Source organism: Leucopleurus acutus, assembly GCF_964270905.1.
Source record: "Leucopleurus acutus genome assembly, chromosome: 14".
NCBI classification, from domain to species: domain Eukaryota; kingdom Metazoa; phylum Chordata; class Mammalia; order Artiodactyla; family Delphinidae; genus Leucopleurus; species Leucopleurus acutus.
The window spans coordinates 16,358,329-16,378,329 of NC_139156.1; the positions used below are offsets into that span (position 1 = coordinate 16,358,329).

General features: G+C 42.8%; 1 long non-coding RNA gene across 1 annotated transcript in view; it reads left to right on the forward strand.

The window, feature by feature from the left end:
- Window positions 1–8,669: 8,669 nt before the first annotated feature.
- Window positions 8,670–20,001, forward strand: part of LOC309971397 — a 1,020,865-nt gene continuing 1,009,533 nt past the window's right edge. Inside the window, exon 1 of the long non-coding RNA XR_014326737.1 lies at window positions 8,670–8,918. This is a non-coding gene — a long non-coding RNA (uncharacterized lncRNA). The remainder of the gene's footprint in view (window positions 8,919–20,001) is intronic.

The following is a 20,001-nucleotide window of genomic DNA, read 5'->3' on the forward strand; positions in this document are numbered from 1 at the left end:
CTTCAATTTGTTAATATGGTTTATCACATTGATTTGCATATATTGAAGAATCCTTGCATTCCTGGGATAAACCCCACTTGACCATGTTGTATGATCCTTTTAATGTGCTGTTGGATTCTGTTTGTCAATATTTTGTTGAGGATTTTTGCATCTATGTTCATCAGTGATATTGGCCTATAGTTTTCTTTCTTTGTGACATCTTTGCCTGGTTTTGGTATCGGGGTGATGGTGGCCTCGTAGAATGAGTTTGGGAGCGTTCCTCCCTCTGCTGTATTTTGGAAGAGTTTGAGAAGGATAGGTGTTAGCTCTTCTCTAAATGTTTGATAGAATTCTCCTGTGAAGCCATCTGGTCCTGGGCTTCTGTTTGTTGGAAGATTTTTAATCACAGTTTCAGTTTCAGTGCTTGTGATTGGTCTGTTTATATTTTCTATTTCTTCCTGGTTCAGTCTCGGAAGGTTGTGCTTTTCTAAGAATTTGTCCATTTCTTCCAGGTTGTCCATTTGATTGGCATATAGTTGCTTGTAGTAATCTCTCATGATCCTTTGTATTTTTGCAGTGTCAGTTGTTATTTCTTTTTCATTTCTAATTCTGTTGATATGAGCCTTCTCCCTTTTTTTCTTGATGAGTCTGGCTAATGGTTTATCAGTTTAGTTTTTCTTCTCAAAGAATCAGCTTTTAGTTTTATTGATCTTTGCTATCGTTTCCGTCATTTCTTTTTCATTTATTTCTGATCTGATCTTTATGACTTCTTTCCTTCTGCTAACTTTTAGGTTTTTTTGTTCTTTTTTCTCTAATTGCCTTAGGTGTAAGGTTAGGTTGTTTATTTGAGATGTTTCTTGTTTCTTGCGGTAGGATTGTATTGCTGTAAACTTCCCTCTTAGAACTGCTTTTGCTGCATCCCATAGATTTTGCGTTGTCGTGTTTTCATTGTTATTTGTTTCTAGGTATTTTTTGATTTCCTCTTTGATTTCTTCAGTGATCTCTTGGTTATTAAGTACTGTATTGTTTAGCCTCCATGTGTTTGTATTTTTTACAGATTTATTTTACTGTAATTGATATCTGGTCTCATAGCATTATGGTCTGAAATGATACTTGATATGATTTCAATTTTCTTAAATTTACCAAGGCTTGATCTGTGACACAAGATGTGATCTATCCTGGAGAATATTCCATGAGCACTTGAGAAGAAAGTATATTCTGTTGTTTTTGGATGGAATATCCCATAAATATCAATTAAGTCCATCTTGTTTAATGTATCATTTAAAGCTTGTGTTTCCTTATTTATTTTCATTTTGGATGATCTGTCCATTGGTGAAAGTGGGGTGTTAAAGTCCCCTAGTATGAATGTGTTACTGTCGATTTCCCCTTTTATGGCTGTTAACATTTGCCTTATGTATTGAGGTGCTTCTATGTTGGGTACATAAATATTTACAATTGTTATATCTTCTTCTTGGATCGATCCCGTGATCATTATGTAGTGTCCTTCTTTGTCTCTTATAATAGTGTTTATTTTAAAGTCTATTTTGTCTGATGTGAGAATTGCTACTCCAACTTTCTTTTGATTTCCGTTTACATGGAATATCTTTTTCCATCCCCTCACTTTCAGCCTGTATGTGTCCCTAGGTCTGACGTGGGTCTCTTGTGGACAGCATATATACAGGTCTTGTTTTGGTTTTTTTTTTTTCATTTTAACGTCTTTATTGGAGTATAATTGCTTTACAATGGTATGTTAGTTTCAGCTTCACAACAAAATGAATCAGTTATATATATACATATGTTCCCATATCTCTTCCCGCTTGCGTCTCCCTCCCTCCCACCCTCCCTATTCAACCCCTCCAGGCGGTCACAAAGCACCGAGCTGATCTCCCTGTGCTATGCGGCTGCTTCCCACTAGCTATGTACCTTACGTTTGGTAGTGTATATATGTCCATGCCTCTCTCTCGCTTTGTCACAGTTTACCCTTCCCCCTCCCCATAGCCTCAAGTCCATTCTCTAGTAAGTCTGTGTCTTTATTCCTGTTTCACCCCTAGGTTTTTCATGACATTTTTTTCCCTTAAATTTCATATATATGTGTTAGCATACGGTATTTGTCTTTCTCTTTCTGACTTCACTCTGTATGACAGACTCTAGGTCTATCCACCTCATTACAAATAGCTCAATTTCGTTTCTCTTTATGGCTGAGTAATATTCCATTGTATATATGTGCCACATCTTCTATATCCATTCATCTGCTGATGGACACTTAGGTTGTTTCCATCTCCGGGCTATTGTAAATAGAGCTTAATGAACATCTTGGTACATGACTCTTTTTGAATTATGGTTTTCTCAGGGTATATGCCCAGTAGTGGGATTGCTGGGTCATATGGTAGTTCTATTTGTAGTTTTTAAGGAACCTCCATACTGTTCTCCACAGTGGCTGTATCAATTTACATTCCCACCAACAGTGTAAGAGGGTTCCCTTTTCTCCACACCCTCTCCAGCATTGATTGTTTCTAGATTTTTTTATGATGGCCATTGTGACTGGTGTGAGATGATATCTCATTGTAATTTTGATTTGCATTTTTCTAATGATTAGTGATGTTGAGCATTCTTTCATGTGTTTGTTGGCAGTCTGTATATCTTCTTTGGAGAAATGTCTATTTAGGTCTTCTGCCCATTTTTGGATTGGGTTGTTTGTTTTTTTGTTATTAAGCTGCATGAGCTGCTTATAAATTTTGGAGATTGATCCTTTGTCAGTTGCTTCATTTGCAAATATTTTCTCCCATTGTGAGGGTTGTCTTTTAGTCTTGTTTATGGTTTCCTTTGCTGCGCAGAAGCTTTTAAGTTTCATTAGATCCCATTTGTTTAATTTTGTTTTTATTTCCATTTCTCTAGGAGGTGGGTCAAAAAGGACCTTGCTGTGATTTATGTCATAGAGTGTCCTGCCTATGTTTTCCTCTAAGAGTTTGATAGTTTCTGGCCTTATATTTAGGTCTTTAATCCATTTTGAGCTTATTTTTGTGTATGGTGTTAGGGAGTGATCTAATTTCATACTTTTACCTGTAGCTGTCCAGTTTTCCCAGCACCACTTATTGAAGAGGCTGTCCTTTCTCCACTGTACATTCCTGCCTCCTTTATCAAAGATAAGGTGACCATATGTGTATGGGTTTATCTCTGGGCTTTCTATCCTGTTCCATTGATCTATCTTTCTGTTTTTGTGCCAGTACCATACTGTCTTGATTACTGTAGCTTTGTAGTATAGTCTGAAGTCAGGAAGCCTGATTTCTCCAGCTCCGTTTTTCTTTCTCAAGATTGCTTTGGCTATTCTGGGTCTTTGTGTTTCCATACAAATTGTGAAATTTTTTGTTCTAGTTCTGTGAAAAATGTCAGTGGTAGTTTGATAGGGATTGCATTGAATCTGTAGATTGCTTTGGGTAATAGAGTCATTTTCACAATGTTGATTCTTCCAATCCAAGAACATGGTATATCTCTCCATCTATTTGTATCATCTTTAATTTCTTTCATCAGTGTCTTATAATTTTCTGCATAGAGGTCTTTTGTCTCATTAGGTAGGTTTATTCCTAAATATTTTATTCTTTTTGTTGCAATGGTAAATGGGAGTGTTTTCTTGATTTCACTTTCAGATTTTTCATCATTAGTGTCTAGGAATGCCAGAGATTTCTGTGCATTAATTTTGTATCCTGCTACTTTACCAAATTCATTGATTAGCGCTAGTAGTTTTCTGGTAGCATCTTTAGGATTCTCTATGTATAGTATCATGTCATCTGCAAAGAGTGACAGCTTTACTTCTTTTCCGATTTGGATTCCTTTTATTTCCTTTTCTTCTCTGATTGCTGTGGCTAAAACTTCCAAAACTATGTTGAATAAGAGTGGTGAGAGTGGGCAACCTTATCTTGTTCCTGATCTTAGTGGAAATGCTTTCAGTTTTTCACCATTGAGGACGATGTTGGCTGTGGATTTGTCATATATGGCCTTTATTATGTTGAGGAAAGTTCCCTCTATGCCTACTTTCTGCAGGGTTTTCATCATAAATAGGTGTTGAATTTTGTCAAAAGCTTTCTCTGCATCTATTGAGATGATCATATGGTTTTTGTCCTTCAATTTGTTAATATGGTGTATCACGTTGATTGATTTGCGTATATTGAAGAATTCTTGCATTCCTGGAATAAACCCCACTTGATCATGGTGTATGATCCTTTTAATGTGCTGTTGGATTCTGTTTGCTAGTATTTTGTTGATGATTTTTGCATCTATGTTCATCAGTGATATTGGCCTGTAGTTTTCTTTCTTTGTGACATCCTTGTCTGCTTTTGGTATCAGGGTGATGGTGGCCTCATAGAATGAGTTGCTGAGTGTTCCTTCCTCTGCTGTATTTTGGAAGAGTTTGAGAAGGATAGGTGATAGCTCTTCTCTAAATGTTGATAGAATTCGCCTGTGAAGCCATCTGCTCCTGGGCTTTTGCTTGTTGGAAGATTTTTAATCACAGTTTCAACTTCAGTGCTTGTGATTTGTCTGTTCATATTTTCTATTTCTTCCTGATTCAGTCTTGGCAGGTTGTGCCTTTCTAAGTATTTGTCCATTTCTTCCAGGTTGTCCATTTGATTGGCATATAGTTGCTTGTAGTAATCTCTCATGATCTTTTTTATTTCTGCAGTGTCAGTTGTTACTTTTCCTTTTCCATTTCTAATTCTATTGATTTCAGTCTTCTCCCTTTTTTTCTTGATGAGTCTGGCTAATGGTTTATCAATTTTGTTTATCCTTTCAAAGAACCAGCTTTTAGTTTTATTGATCTTTGCTATCGTTTCCTTCATTTCTTTTTCATTTATTTCTGATCTGATTTTTATGATTTCTTTCCTTCTGCTAACTTTGGGGGTTTTTTGTTCTTCTTTCTCTAATTGCTTTAGGTGCAAGGTTAGGTTGTTTATTCGAGACGTTTCCTGTTTCTTAAGGTAGGATTGTATTGCTATAAACTTCCCTCTTAGAACTGCTTTTGCTGCATCCCATAGATTTTGAGTCGTCGTGTCTCCATTGTCATTTGTTTCTAGGTATTTTTTGATTTCCTCTTTGATTTCTTCAGTGTTCATTTCGTTATTAAGTAGTGTATTGTTTAGCCTCCATGTGTTTGTATTTTTTACAGATCTTTTCCTGTAATTGATATCTAGTCTCATAGCATTGTGGTCAGAAAAGATACTTGATACAATTTCAATTTTCTTAAATTTACCAAGGCTTGATTTGTGACCCAAGATATGATCTATCCTGGAAAATGTTCCATGAGCACTTGAGAAAAATGTGTATTCTGATGTTTTTGGATGGAATGTCCTATAAATATCAATTAAGTCCATCTTGTTTAATGTATCATTTAAAGCTTGTGTTTCCTTATTTATTTTCATTTTGGATGATCTGTCCATGGGTGAAAGTGGGGTGTTAAAGTCCCCTAGTATGAATGTGTTACTGTCGATTTCCCCTTTTATGGCTGTTAGTATTTGCCTTATGTATTGAGGTGCTCCAATGTTGGGTGCATGTAGTGTCCTTCTTTGTCTCTTATAATAGTGTTTATTTTAAAGTCTATTTTGTCTGATATGAGAATTGCTACTCCAGCTTTCTTTAGGTTTCCATTTGCATGAAATACCTTTTTCCATCCCCTTACTTTTAGTCTGTATGTGTCTCTAGGTCTGAAGTGGGTCTCTTGTAGACAGCAAATATATGGGTCTTGTTTTTGTATCCATTCAGCCATCTGTGTCTTTTGGTAGGAGCATTTAGTCCATTTATGTTTAGGTAATTATCGATATGTATGTTCCCATTCCCATTTTCTTAATTGTTTTGGGTTCGTTATTGTAGGTCTTTTACTTCTTTTGTGTTTCTTGCCTAGAGAAGTTCCTTTAGCAGTTGTTGTAGAGCTGGTTTGGTGGTGCTGAACTCTCTCAGCTTTTGCTTGTCTGTAAAGATTTTAATTTCTCCATCAAATCTGAATGAGATCCTTGCTGGGTAGAGTAATCTTGGTTGCAGGTTTTTCTCCTTCAACACTTTCAATATGTCCTGCCAGTCCCTTCTGTCTTGCAGAGTTTCTGCTGAGAGATCAGCTGTTAACCTTATGGGGATTCCCTTGTGTGTTATTTGTTGTTTTTCCCTTGCTGCTTTTAATATGCTTTCTTTGTATTTAATTTTTGACAGTTTGATTAATATGTGTCTTGGCGTATTTCTCCTTGGATTTATCCTGTATGGGACTCTCTGTGCTTCCTGGACTTGATTAACTATTTTCTTTCCCATATTAGGGAAATTTTCAACTATAATCTATTCAAATATTTTCTCAGTCCCTTTCTTTTTCTCTTCTTCTTCTGGAACCCCTATAATTTGAATGTTGGTGCGTTTAATGTTGTCCCAGAGGTCTCTGAGACTGTCCTCAGTTCTTTTCATTCTTTTTTCTTTATTTTGCTCTGCAGTAGTTATTTCCACTACTTTATCTTCCAGGTCACTTATCCATTCTTCTGCCTCAGTTATTCTGCTATTGATCCCATCTAGAGTATTTTTCATTTCATTTATTGTGTTGTTCATCATTGTTTGTTTCATCTTTAGTTCTTCTAGGTCCTTGTTAACTGATTCTTGCAATTTGTCCATTCTATTGTCCATTTTATCTCCAAGATTTCGGATCAACCTTACTATCATTATTCTGAATTCTTTTTCAGGTAGACTGCCTATTTCCTCTGCATTTGTTTGGTCTGGTGGGTTTTTATCTTGCTCCTTCATCTGCTGTGTGTTTTTCTGTCTTTTCATTTTGCTTATCTTACTGTGTTTGGGGTCTCCTTTTTGTAGGCTGAAGGTTCGTAATTCCTGTTGTTTTTAGTGTCTGTCCCCAGTGGCTAAGGTTGGTTCAGTGAGTTGTGTAGGCTTCCTGGTGGAGGGGACTAGTGCCTGTGTTCTGGTGGATGAGGCTGGATCTTGTCTTTCTGGTGGGCAGGTCCGCGTCTGGTGGTGTGTTTTGGGGTGTCTGTAGCCTTATTATGATTTTGGGCAGCCTCTCTGCTAATGGGTGGGGTTGTGTTCCTGTCTTGCTAGTTGTTTGGCATAGGATGTCCAGCACTGTAGCTTGCTGGTCGTTGAGTGAAGCTGGGTGCTGGCATTGAGATGGAGATCTCTGGGAGATTTTCGCCGTTTGATATTATGTGTAGCTGGGAGGCCTCTTGTGGACCAGTGTCCTGAAGTTGGCTCTCCCACCTCAGAGGCACAGCACTAACTCCTGGCTGCAGCACCAAGAGCCTTTCATCCACACGGCTCCTTAATTTGGGATGAGTCGTTGTCTATTCATGTATTCCACAGATGCAGGGTACATCAAGTTGATTGTGGAACTTTAATCCGCTGCTTCTGAGGCTGCTGGGAGAGATTTCCGTTTCTCTTCTTTGTTCTCACAGCTCCCAGGGGCTCAGCTTTGGATTTGGCCCCCGCCTGTGCGTGTAGGTCACCAGAGGGCGTCTGTTCTTTGCTCAGACAGGACGGGGTTAAAGGAGCCTCTGATTCGGAGGCTCTGGCTCACTCAGGCCAGGGGTGGGGGTGGGGGGGTAGGGAGGGTCACGGAGTGCCGGGCAGGCCTGCGGTGGCAGAGGCCGGCGAGACGTTGCAGCAGCCTGAGGCGTGCTGTGAGTTCTCCCGGGGGAGTTGTCCCTAGATCCCGGGACCCTGGCAGTGGCGGGCTGCACAGGCTCCTCGGAAGGGGGTGTGGATAGTGACCTGTGCTCGCACACAGGCTTCTGGGTGGCGGCAGCAGCGGCCTTAGCGTCTCATGCCCGTCTCTGGGGTCCGCGCTGATAGCCGTGGCTCGCGCCCGTCTCTGGAGCTCCTTTAAGCAGTGTTCTTAATCCCCTCTCCTCGCGCACCAGGAAATAAAGAGGGAAGAAAAAGTCTCTTGCCTCTTCGGCAGGTCCAGACTTTTCCCCGGACTCCCTCCCAGCTAGCCGCGGTGCACTAACCCCCTGCAGGCTGTGTTCACGCCACCAACCCCAGTCCTCTCCCAGTGCTTCGACTGAAGCCGGAGCTTCAGCTCCCAGCCCCGCCCGCCCCGGCGGGTGAGCAGACAAGCCTCTCGGCTGGTGAGTGCCGGTCGGCCCTGATCCTCTGCGCTGGAATCTCTCCGCTTTGCCCTCCGCACCCCTGTTGCTGTGCTCTCCTCCGCGGCTCCGAAGCTCCCCCCTCCGCCACCCGCAGTCTCCGCCCGCGAAGGGGCTTCCTAGTGTGTGGACACTTTTCCTCCTTCACAGCTCCCTCCCGCTGGTGCAGGACCCGTCCCTATCCTTTTGTCTCTGTTTATTTTTTTCTTTTGCCCTAACCAGGTACGTGGGGCGTTTTTTGCCTTTTGGGAGGTCTGAGGTCTTCTGCCAGCGTTCAGTAGATGCTCTGTAGGAGTTGTTCCACGTGTAGATGTATCCAGGTCTTGTTTTTGTATCCATTCAGTCTATGTCTTTTGGTTGGAGCATTTAATCCAATTACATTTAAGGTGATTATTGATATGTACGTTCCTATTACGCTTTTCTTGATTGTTTTGGGTTTGTCATTGTAGGTCTTTTCCTTCTCTTGTGTTTCCTACCTAGAGAAGTTCCTTTAGCATTTGTTGTAGAGCTGGTTTGGTGGTGCTGAATTCTCTTAGCTTTTGCTTGTCTGTAAAGGTTTTAATTTCTCCATCAAATCTGAATGAGATCCCTGCTGGGTAGAGGAATCTTGGTTGTAGGTTTTTCCCTTTCATCACTTCAAATATGTCCTGCCACTCCCTTCTGGCTTGCAGAGTTTCTTCTGAAAGTTCAGCTGTTAACCTTGTGGGAATTCCCTTGTATGTTATTTGTTGTTTTTCCCTTTCTGCTTTTTTTTTTTTTGGCGGTACGCGGGCCTCTCACTGCTGTGGCCTCTCCCGTTGCGGAGCACAGGCTCCGGATGTGCAGGCTCAGCGGCCATGACTCACGGGCCTAGGCACTCCGTGACATGTGGGATCTTCCCAGACCCGGGTACGAACCCGTGTCTCCTGCTTCGGCAGGCGGACTCTCAACCACTGTGCCACCAGGAAAGCCCATCTCTTGCTGCTTTTAATATTTTTTCTTTGTATTTAATTTTTGATAGTTTGATTAATATGTGTCTTGGTGTGTTTCTCCTTGGATTTATCCTGTATGGGACTCTCTGCACTTCCTGGACTTGACTATTTCCTTTCCTATATTAGGGAAGTTTTCAACTATAATCTATTCAAATATTTTCTCAGTCCCTTTCTTTTTCTCTTCTTCTTCTGGGATCCCTATAATTTGAATGTTGGTGCATTTAATTTTGTCCCAGAGGTCTCTGAGACTCTCCTCAATATTTTCATTCTTTTTTTCTTTATTCTGCTCTGCAGTAGTTATTTCCACTATTTTATCTTCCAGGTCACTTATCCGTTCTTCTGCTTCAGTTATTCTGCTATTGATTGCTCCTAGAGAATTTTTAATTTCATTTATTGTGTTGTTCATCATTGTTTGTTTGTTCTTTAGCTCTTCTAGGTCCTTCTTAAACGTTTCTTGTATTTTCTCCATTTTATTTCCAGGATTTTGGATCATCTTTCCTATCATTATTCTGAATTCTTTTTCAGGTAGACTGCCTATTTCCTCTGCATTTGTTAGGTCTGGTGGGGTTTTATCTTGCTCCTTCATCTGCTGTGTGTTTCTCTCTCTTCTCATTTTGCTTATCTTACTGTGTTTGGGGGTCTCCTTTTCGCAGGCTGCAGGTGCATAGTTCCCATTGTTTTTGGTGACTGCCTCCAGTGGCTAAGGTTGGTTTCAGTGGGTTGTGTAGGCTTCCTGATGGAGGGGACTAGTGCCTGTGTTCTGGTGGATGAGGCTGGATCTTGTCCTTCTGGTAGGCAGGACCGCACCTAGTGGTGTGTTTTGGGGTGTCTGTGAGCTTATTAATATTTTAGGCAGCCTCTCTGCTAATGGGTGGGGTTGTGTTCCTACCTGGCTAGTTGTTTGGCGTAGGGTGTCCAGCACTGTAGCTTGCAGGTCGTTGAGTGGAGCTGGGTTTTAGTATTGATACAGAGATCTTTGAGAGAGCTTTCGCCGTTTGGTATTACATGGAGCTGGGAGGTCTCTGGTGGACCACTGTCCTGAACTCGGCTCTCCCACCTCAGAGGCACAGGCTTGACACCCAGCTGCAGCACCAAGACCCTGTCTGCCACACGGCTCTTTTGGGAAGTCTGAGGTCTTCTGCCAGTGTTCAGTAGGTGTTCTGTAGGAGTTGTTCCACATGTAGTTGTATTTCTGATGTATCTGTGGGGAGGAAGGTGATCTCCACATCTTACTCCTCTGCCGTCTTGAAGGTCTCCTCCCTATTTTGCTTTTATATATTAATGATAACCATCACCTTCAGAAAGTCCCACCCATTTTCCGTTCCTTTCTGAAGTGCAGAAGGCTCTCATTAGAACCTCCGTGAGTTCACTGCACTGTTTAAAATCAGGCAACAACAACAAAAAGCTTGCGTGTGCCTCCCCTGACACGCCTGCTTAAATATAATTATAGATCTGTCACAAAGTGTGCGGGCTTATGACGGGTTGTCAGAGTCTTTCCCGAAGTGGGGGAGGTTGGGGGAAAAATTTTTTCTAAGTTAACTGAAAAGGAACAAAGAGGAACAAATCAAGGACCAAATGTTTTTATGACAGTTTTGCATAACTACAGCGTGGCAGGCTTTGCCTGGATTCATGATAATGCAGAGGGTTCCTGGAGGAGAGAAAAATGAAGTTGTGTGCCGTACACTTAATTGGTCTTGACATCTCTCTTCTCTGAAGTTTTTATTCTTTTAACCCAGTGGGGAAGCAGGTGAGATGAAAGAACTAAAAATGTTCATTTTCTCTCATGCAGATGCAAACTGAGTAGACCAGAGGGCAGCCACTGAATACACACCCGGGTTTCTTTAAACGATGCCCTGCTCACATGATTCCTGTTATTAGTTGCGTTTCACGTCATGATGTCAGAGGGTGATGGGCTCTTAAGGATTTCTCAAAAGAGATTTAAAAATTTCTCTTTAAAGCCGTTTGGATTTGCGTCACAACACGAAGGAGAAGAATTCAGATCCTTCTGGGTTCCGTAAATGGGATCGGCGGAGGGTGTTCTATTTTCTTCATTTCTTGGGGCCGCCTCTTTGAGGTCCTATGGGCAGCAGCCCAGGCCTCCAAACGCTGAATGGATTCCTCTCTGGCCCATGCATCCGGTTGCTTCAAGGGCCAGTGTAGACACAGCCCCACCTCGCACAGCATTTGCAGAAACAATTTCATGTGGGATGTGTGACTGACCTGGTGCAGTGGCGCCTCTGCGGCCGTTGGGCTTTTCCATGGGCTTCCCTGCATCCTTCCCTCCTTGTTGTCCAAAGCTGAATCTCCCTAGCGCTCTAGTGATTTGGCAATGACTCAACAGAAATAAGATTTCAGAACTCTGCCTGGTTTCGAATGTGCGTTCCACTTTCTCACCAACCCACTTCTCTGACCACACCTTGCCCTGAATGAGAAGTACATCAGCAGGAAGACTCACTGGTCCTTCAATTGCTCCAGTGGCATATTTCTATTTAACTCTCCAGTGAACTTCCCCATCCTTCACGCAGCCAGGCTAAAGAGGGCATTTCATTCAGACATGGCTAGAATGCCCTGCCCCAAAAACAGCATCATGAAAATCAGCTTACCGTTTCTTCCAAATGAGAAAGCAATCCCACCCTTTTTAACTCCCAGGAGCAATTGTAGTGAGGATTATGAACAAGCACCACAGATATCAATTTTCAAATGTAAGAACCTTTTCAAGTGCCCTAACCCTAATTGTAGACTATAGCAGTATGATGGTTTTAAAAGCCAGGTTGATGATGCCTCAAGTTAAGTTATATTATACCTGCACGTGCAAGGGAAAGGGACATCAAAGAAAAAATGGATTTGGATGGCGAACAGAAATAGATGCCGGGCACAGACATTGAACACATCTGGCTTTCCTGGAGCCTGATGTTCGTTTCTTAGGCGAGGACAGTTAGGGACTTTCGTGAGAGCTGGGTGTGGCTTTGTTACGCCCTCTTACTTTCCTGTGAGTCTATGAAGGCTTCTCATTTCCAGGCACCAAGGATGTATCAGGTGTCTTAATTGTTACCCTTTAAAGCCTATTCCTTTTTTTTTTTTTTTTTTTGCGGTACGCGGGCCTCTCACTGTCGCGGCCTCTCCCGCTGCGGAGCACAGGCTCCGGACGCGCAAGCTCAGCGGCCATGGCTCACGGGCCCAGCCGCTCCGCGGCATGTGGGATCTTCCCGGACCGGGGCACGAACCCGCATCCCCTGCATCGGCAGGCGGACTCTCAACCACTGCGCCACCAGGGAAGCCCTAAAGCCTATTCTTGTATTTTAACAAAGGAAAGTAATCTTTCGGATGAGAAGTCAAGGTTGACCCAATGAATGCATGCAAAGTCAGGATTAGGTTATTATCAAGGAAATGCAGCTTCCTTACTCTCAACCTAGGGGACTAGAAAATTGCTTGGGAGAGGGAGGTCTTTGGGGGAATTGCTCAAGTGGAAGAATGACAACTATTTGTAATTAATATGTCATTTGTCTTTTTTATGGGCTTTGCGTTTTTGAATTTATTCTTGTATGTAATTTTAACTCTACCTCTTAAGATCTTTTTACCCTTTGATTTATCTAAATGTATCAGTTTCTAAAGTGACAATATCTTAACAGAAAGGGTTTGCCCTCTATGAAGCAGTATTGGTGGCTGTAGCGTCTCGGACTTGGGTTTGAGTCCTGGCAGCGCTCTCTGGGTGACATTGGGGGCATGACTCCTAAGTGCTGTCTCCTGGCTGATAAATGGGGGATAATAACACCCTCACTTCCTGTGGTGCTGTGAAGGGTAGGATGACATAATGCACACAGCCACTTATACCAGGGCTGGGCACATGATGCAAAGAACATTAGCTCGTTCAGGGATTTCCGAGGAAAATGGCGCTGAGAGTTTCCGATTCATCAGGCAAACGCCTGCATCTGTAAAGGTCTCTGCTCTCTATCATGCTTCCTAGGACCAAACCAGACAGCAAGAACACCCCGGCTGTGCCCACGTTTAAGCCCTAAGTAAATAACAGATATAATCTCATGGGGAGCAAGTGCATTTTGTTATGGGTATGGAAATATTTTATCAGTCTTCAGACAAAGTAAACAGTAGATGAAAGGACGCTTTTTTCCAATTTTTCTGACGTGTACAGCGAGAAAATAGCAGTGTGATCATCTCAGCGGCCTTAGGGGCACCTGGGGTACAATAAACAAGACCATGATGGTGTTGAGTGCAAAATAAGAGTGCTGGATGGGCCTTTCTGGACTCCTGGTTTCTAAGCCCAGTTCTGCCACTAACAGTGGGACTGGGATAAGTCACAAGCTCCATGGGTCTGGCTCCCTCTGAGAATATGGTGGCTCGCCTAGTTGGTCCCCATGGTCCAGTAAACCTCTGAGTCCTCAAATCAGCTCTCAACAGCTGTCATTTCCCACTCTGGGGGTTAATAAAAGTGTTTTATGACAGCAGCAGGCTCAGAAAAAGGCTCAAGGCAAGATGTGTTTTTCTTCCCAGATATCTGTGTCTAGGGAAAACGACTCCACTGGCTATGCTCTGGGGTGACACAAGGCATCCCAGCCATCACCTCTCATGGGGATCCGCTTGGGGAATATGAGGTTGGTGGGACTTATGGTTAAATGGAGTCTTCTCCATTTGGAGGAGAAACACCTTTAACTGAAGCCCGCGGTGATTATCAGATGGCCGAAAAAACCTACCCAGTCTCCATCAGCATGATGGAAGGTCTTCACAGGGAGTTTTAGAACTTTCCATATTTAGTTCCAAACTGCACATACTAGTCACTCTTTTGCAAACCGGCCAGCTGTCTCTCAGTGGGAGTGCATGCTACTGTTTCTTCCTGACGTGGGTTTACTTGACACTGTCGCGCCTGCTCCGTCTGAAAGCAGAGTCCACTCGCCCTAACCGGAAGAACTGGAGAATCACATGCAGATCTCTGCGGCTCTTATGTGAGGAAGGAGCCTTTTGCAGGAAAACGGGCCACCAGTTTGGTCGTGTATCTGGTTTAATTGCTCATGATTTGTCAAGGTATGGCTGTCCTTTTAAAGTGCTACATAAGCACAATGGAAGCAGAATTAACCCAAAGAATGCCTCATTTCCCATAATTCACTCCCCGAGTAAGCTGTTTACCTTCCATCAGCTCGCCAGCTACTGTGACATCTGTAGTAAGGGTGTCACGAGAAGTCCCTCGGCTTTGCTGCCGTCAAGGGCTTGCTTCCCACAAAGTGAGTGACACTCTTGCTGTTCTCTTAATTATTTTTATTTTGATTCTTGACTCCAGTTTAAAGAAGGGAGGCCTTATTTAATCGATCGTTTTTTAAAAGCAAAGGCTGGTATTGAGACTCGGGGTTGAATATGTGGTTATGAGGGGCACACCTAGATACTGGTGGAGCTAAGTGCAGGATGGTGCTAAAAACAAAAAAGTAAAACAAACAAACAAAACCCCCAGAAGCAATGAACTTGTGAGACTGTGACAAACCGTCCGCGAATTAGTGAATGAATGCTTTCCACCCAGGCCTGGTGCCTTTATATAGAGCACACAGCCTGGGCTTCAGACTCACCAACCTTTCCAAGGAGAGCAGCTTCATAAAATAGGTTGATACAAGATGGCAACACCTTTGCTGGGCTAAGACGGGAGAGGCTCCAAGGCCTGCTTTCCTTTTTTTCCCTCTCTCCTTTCCTTCTTTTTTTCTTTAAACCACAACTTCCTACTTGTCTTAGTTTCCTGATGCTTCTGTAACAAATGACCACAAAGTTAGTGGCTTAAAACAGCACAGATTTACTCTCTAACAGTTCTGGAGGTGGGAAATCGAAAATGTCTCACTGGGCTGAAGTCAAGGTATCAGGACTGCGTTCCTTCTGGACGCTCTGGGAAAGAATCTGTTTCCTTGCCTTTGTCAGCATCTGGAAGCTGCCCACATTCCTTGGTGACGTATTCAGAGGTTCCAAGGGCCAGAATGTGGTCATTGTCAGGGAGCCCTTACTCTGCCTTCCACACATCCAGAATCACTGAGTGCTCTGAGCGAGGGTGTGGGGATGGGGGAGGGCGGGGATTCCACACGCCAGTGATGCTCAGCGTGCTGCTCTAGCTCTTGGAGTCAGCTAGGAGTCCAGAGCTTCTGGAATGGATTCGGACCAAACCTATCATTCTGGATTCTTTCTTGCAAAACCATGTGGCCCGCTGTGCATTTTACCAAAACATGAACTCAGTGCACATGACAGAGGCAAGTGTATAAAAAAATATAAAGAATTATCCAGCATATTTTACAAATCTGAAGGCACCCGGAGACAAAAGGAAAAGATTTTCTGTTGAATTTAGCCCTTATTCTTCACAGGTAGACGAGTCTCTCAGATAAGAGTTTAGGAAGGGGAACCTTGTCTGCAGCGTAAGATACGAAAAATCCCAGAGTGCTTTTGAAGCAAGGATAAAGGGAGTTTTCACCAAGCAAGTGCATTTATTTTGACCCAACCCATACTTACCATTGTCTGCACCTGTTCCTTACCCTACGGTAAATACAATTAGGATGTTTTTCTTAAGCAAAGACCGTTGCTGAGTTTCCCCTTAGAAAGCAAAGGGCTGCCACTACCACCAAGAGCAAGAGCAACAGATATATTCTAATGCCTTTGGGACAAAACACATTTTTAAGGAAAATGTTTTTTGGGGGACCTAAAATTGTCTTTAAAGGATTCCTTCCCGGGACTTCCTTGGTGGTGCAGTGGTTAAGAATCCGCCTGCCAATGCAGGGGATATGGCTTCGAGCCCTGGTCCGGGAAGATCCCACATGCCGCGGAGCAACTAAGCCCGTGCGCCACAACTGCTGAGCCTGCGCTCTAGAGCCCGCGAGCCACAACTACTGAGCCCATGTGACACAACTACTGAAGCCCACATGCCTAGAACCCACGCTCCGCAACAAGAGAAGCCACCACAATGAGAAGCCCGTGCACCGCAACAAAGAGCAGCCCCTGCACACCACAACTAGAGAAAGCCCACGTGCAGCAATGAAGGCCCAGTGCAGCCAAAATAAATAAATAAATAAATTTATTAAAAAAAAAAGATCCCTTCCCTTCCCGCCCCTCCTCCCCCCACAGAATCACAATCTCCAAAAAAAAAAATTTTGAAAGAAGAGGAGGTAGGTTGGATAAATGTCCATGGAACTTCTGGGCTATTCTCACTTCTTTTTGAGGGCCAGCAGCCTGCTGTGGGTTAGAAGATTATGTTCATTTGTAATAAATTTTGAGGCTAGGAAAAGCCAAGCTAATAGTCCTTTGACAAAGACCAATTTCATGCCCTTGTTTTAATCTTTAATCTAGTCACCATATGTTGTTTCTGAAGGATTAGTTAACTAAAAGACCTTATTTTGAGGACAAGCTGGACTAACGTTGGCAATATGCCAGAAGAATGAGAAAATAATTGCAGAAATGTCTGCAAAAATGCTTAATAATTTCTTTTATTAATAAAAATTTTAAAACTTAAGCTGGACTGGAAAGAGAATATAGATTTTACTCCAAATTCACGAGCTTTTAACCCACAAGAGACAAATGCCCACAATTCTTTTAGAGAACACAATTAAAGGTCCACAGATAATAGTAATGACAGTACCTATGGGGTAGAGACATCTCTAAATCAACTGAAGTTCTGAGGTAAAATTTAAACCAGTAAGCAAGCACTACCCAGTTAGAATTCAATATTGCCTTCTTGTTATTTTTTTATACAATAGTAAATATTTGCATAGAGCTAATTTACATAGTTGCTGTATTGTTTTCCTAAGGCTGCTGTAGCAAAGAACTACAAACTTCGTGGCTTAAAACAATAGGAAAGTTTCTCTCCCAGTTCTGGAGGCTGTAAGTCCAAACTCAAGATGTTGACAGGGCCACGCTTCCTCTGAGTCCAGAGAAGGGTCTGTTTCATTCCTCTTTCCCTAGCTTCTGAGGGCTTCTGGCAACCCTTGTCGCTCTTTAGATTGTAGATGCATCATTCCAGTCTCTGCCTCTGCCTCTGTCTTTATGTAGCCTGATCTCTGTGTGTCTCTGGATCTCTGTGTCTTCACATGGTCTTCTCTCTCATGTGTCTGTGTCCAAATTCCCCTCTTTTTATGAGGACACCGGTCACTGGATTAGGACCACCCTAATACATTATGACCTCATCTTAAACAAGCGCATCATCAAATACTTCCAAATAAGGTCACATTCTGACCGTTACCATTTCACTGGCTCTGCATTTCCATCCGTATAATGGGAATCACATTTCTTGTTCCTGTCTGGTTTTAGTATAATGGATGTATTATTAATTGTTCTCCAGTAAGATCTATCCTTTGAGTCTTACTCCTGAGATCTAGTAAGATAGGAGGTAAAACTTTCTGTGGAATTATTTTCATGTAACATGAAAATTATTAAGCACGGAATCTTTTTTCATATAAGCTTTTCAGACTTGCATTTCCTAGAACATACCTTGGGGAAGATCAGTTTAAGAATTTGCCCTATGTATCCAGTAAAAATAATAAAACTAGAGACGTAGGTATGTGGTCTGAATGCTTGTGTCCTTTTCACCGCCCCCCTCCAGTTCATATGTTGAAATCCTACCCCCCAAGGCAATGGCATTAGGAGGTGGGGCCTTTGAGAGGTGCTTAGGTCATGATGGTGGAGCCCTGTTGAATGGGACTAAGCTCTTATAAAAAAGGCCCCAGAGAGCTAGCTCCTCCCTTCCACCATGTGAGGACACATGAGAGATTGACAGTCTGCAACCCAGGAGAGGGCTTTCACTGGAACCCAACCATGTTGGCACCCTGATCCTGGACTTCCAGCCTCCAGAACTCTGGGAAATTTATATTGTTTACAAGCTACCCAGTATATGATATTTTGTTATAAGCAGACTGAACAGACTAAGAGAGTAAGTAATATTCTTATCTTCAACACACACACACACACACACACACACACACGCGCGCGCTGAACCACTGAGTGCCGCATGAGTTTTTGGCTTTAGGAGACTGTTTGGAGTTTCTACAAGTGCTGCTGAACATTTTCATTAGCTCTTGGATAAAGGCCTTCTTTCGTTGACAACTTTAAAAGATTTACGATGACTTTGGAGATGGCTACAGTTGCCAGTCATAAAAGAAAAAACAATCTCATGAGCACGAGGCAGGGAATGATGGTCCTTGCCTGGAGTACAACCCAAGAGGATGGGGGAGAGGAGGTCACTTGTGGAATGACAGCGTGCAGGGCTTGGCTGACTCACTCCCCGGGGAAACTGGTTAAAATTATAAGAAAGGAACCATTAAAACCTCTGGAAATGGTCCTAAGGACAAGCAGTAAATGAAGAAACGTCTATTCAAGAAAAATCTACAAGAATGTGGTGAAGAGTTGAGTCTGTGGTATTTGAAACAAGACTGCTTCCTCCCTCATCTCTCCAGCTCAGTGAGGTGAGGACTCCACTCCAGACTGCTGTAGCCAAGAGCACAAGGCTGCCTAACCCCCCAGCTCCAAAATGGGGGGGCTTCCTTCCTGCAAAAAAGCAGGACTTGAGTGTTTCCAGCTCCCAGCTTCCTGCTTCTGAGGCTGAGTCCCAGGCCAGTGTGGTCAGGAGGTGGGTGCTCCCTGCTTCTGTCCAGCCCTCGCTAGTGGAATGAAGGCTGTACCTTGGGTAAAGTGCACCAGAAGCACTGGGGCCCCTGTTGCGCTTGCCTGGCTCCTGAGATATTGGTAGAGGCAAAGCCAAGAGGACCTCCGGCTGCGGCCACCCCAGCCTGCACTGAGCATTTAACCCCAAAACAGGAATGTCACTCAGGGAGAAGCTGTTGTGTCATTCCTGGTTCCAGAGCCCCGGCCCAGAGATTTTGCCCCAGGGGAGAGGGAGAGCAGGCTGTTGAACAGGTAGCTCCTAATCTCTTTCCAAAGGAGCTGATTTTATTTATAACAGTGAAAAAGCGCAAATATAAAGGCACGCTGAAGAACGGTGGAGGCTGTGGTTAAAGGCAATACAGAGGTGATTCCTGGACTTAAAGGACAGCCTAGATTAAAAAGATTTGGCTTAGACCGTGGGGTGGCCGGTTTGGAGGAGAGAACTGAGAAATAAAACAGCTGAGGAGGAGCCCTCGTGAGGTCAGAACAAATCACAATCGCTGACCTCAGAGACTGTTCCTTTAAAGGAGCCACCATTTGATTGGACTCATTTGTAGAGCAGTTGAGTGCACTGTTGAAAACAATAGAGCAGTCTGCTGGAAATTAGTAGAGTTTAACAAACAGCTGGGTGTGGTCAGTGGAGGGGGAGAAAAGCCCTCTCGATACGATACCGCAGTCACTCAGGGGTTATGGCAGGCACACCCAGAATTGCACCTTCCTAAGGAGCAAAATCAGCGTCTTATCAATGTGTGTATGTATTGGGTTGGGGAAGGGGTGGAGAGACTTACAGTAAAATAATCCAGCCAGTTACTAAAATTAAACAAGCAAAACAACAATAAGAAGTGGATGTCAGTATCCAGAGTTGCTATAATATGTCATTGAATATGTCCAGTTTCCAACAAAAAAAATTATGAGGTATGCAATGAAACAGGAAAGTATGACCCATACACCAGGAAAAAACAAAACAAAACAGCCAACAGTAACTGCCTGTGAGAGCACCAGATGTTGGATTTCACAGAAAAAGATTTCAAAATAGCTACAATAAATATGTTCACAGAACTAAAGGAAAGCATGATTAAAGAAGTAAAGGAAGGTATGTTGCATTAAATAGAGAATGGCAATGAAGAGATAAAAATTATAAAAGAAGCAAATGGAAGTTCTCGAGTTTAAAAATATAATAATTGGAATAAAAAAATCACTAGATCAAGAGAATGAGAAGACAAGTGACAGATTGGGAGAAAATATTTGTAAAAGACTTATCTGATAAAGGACTAAAAAGCCAATAATAAGAAAATGAGCAAACTGAT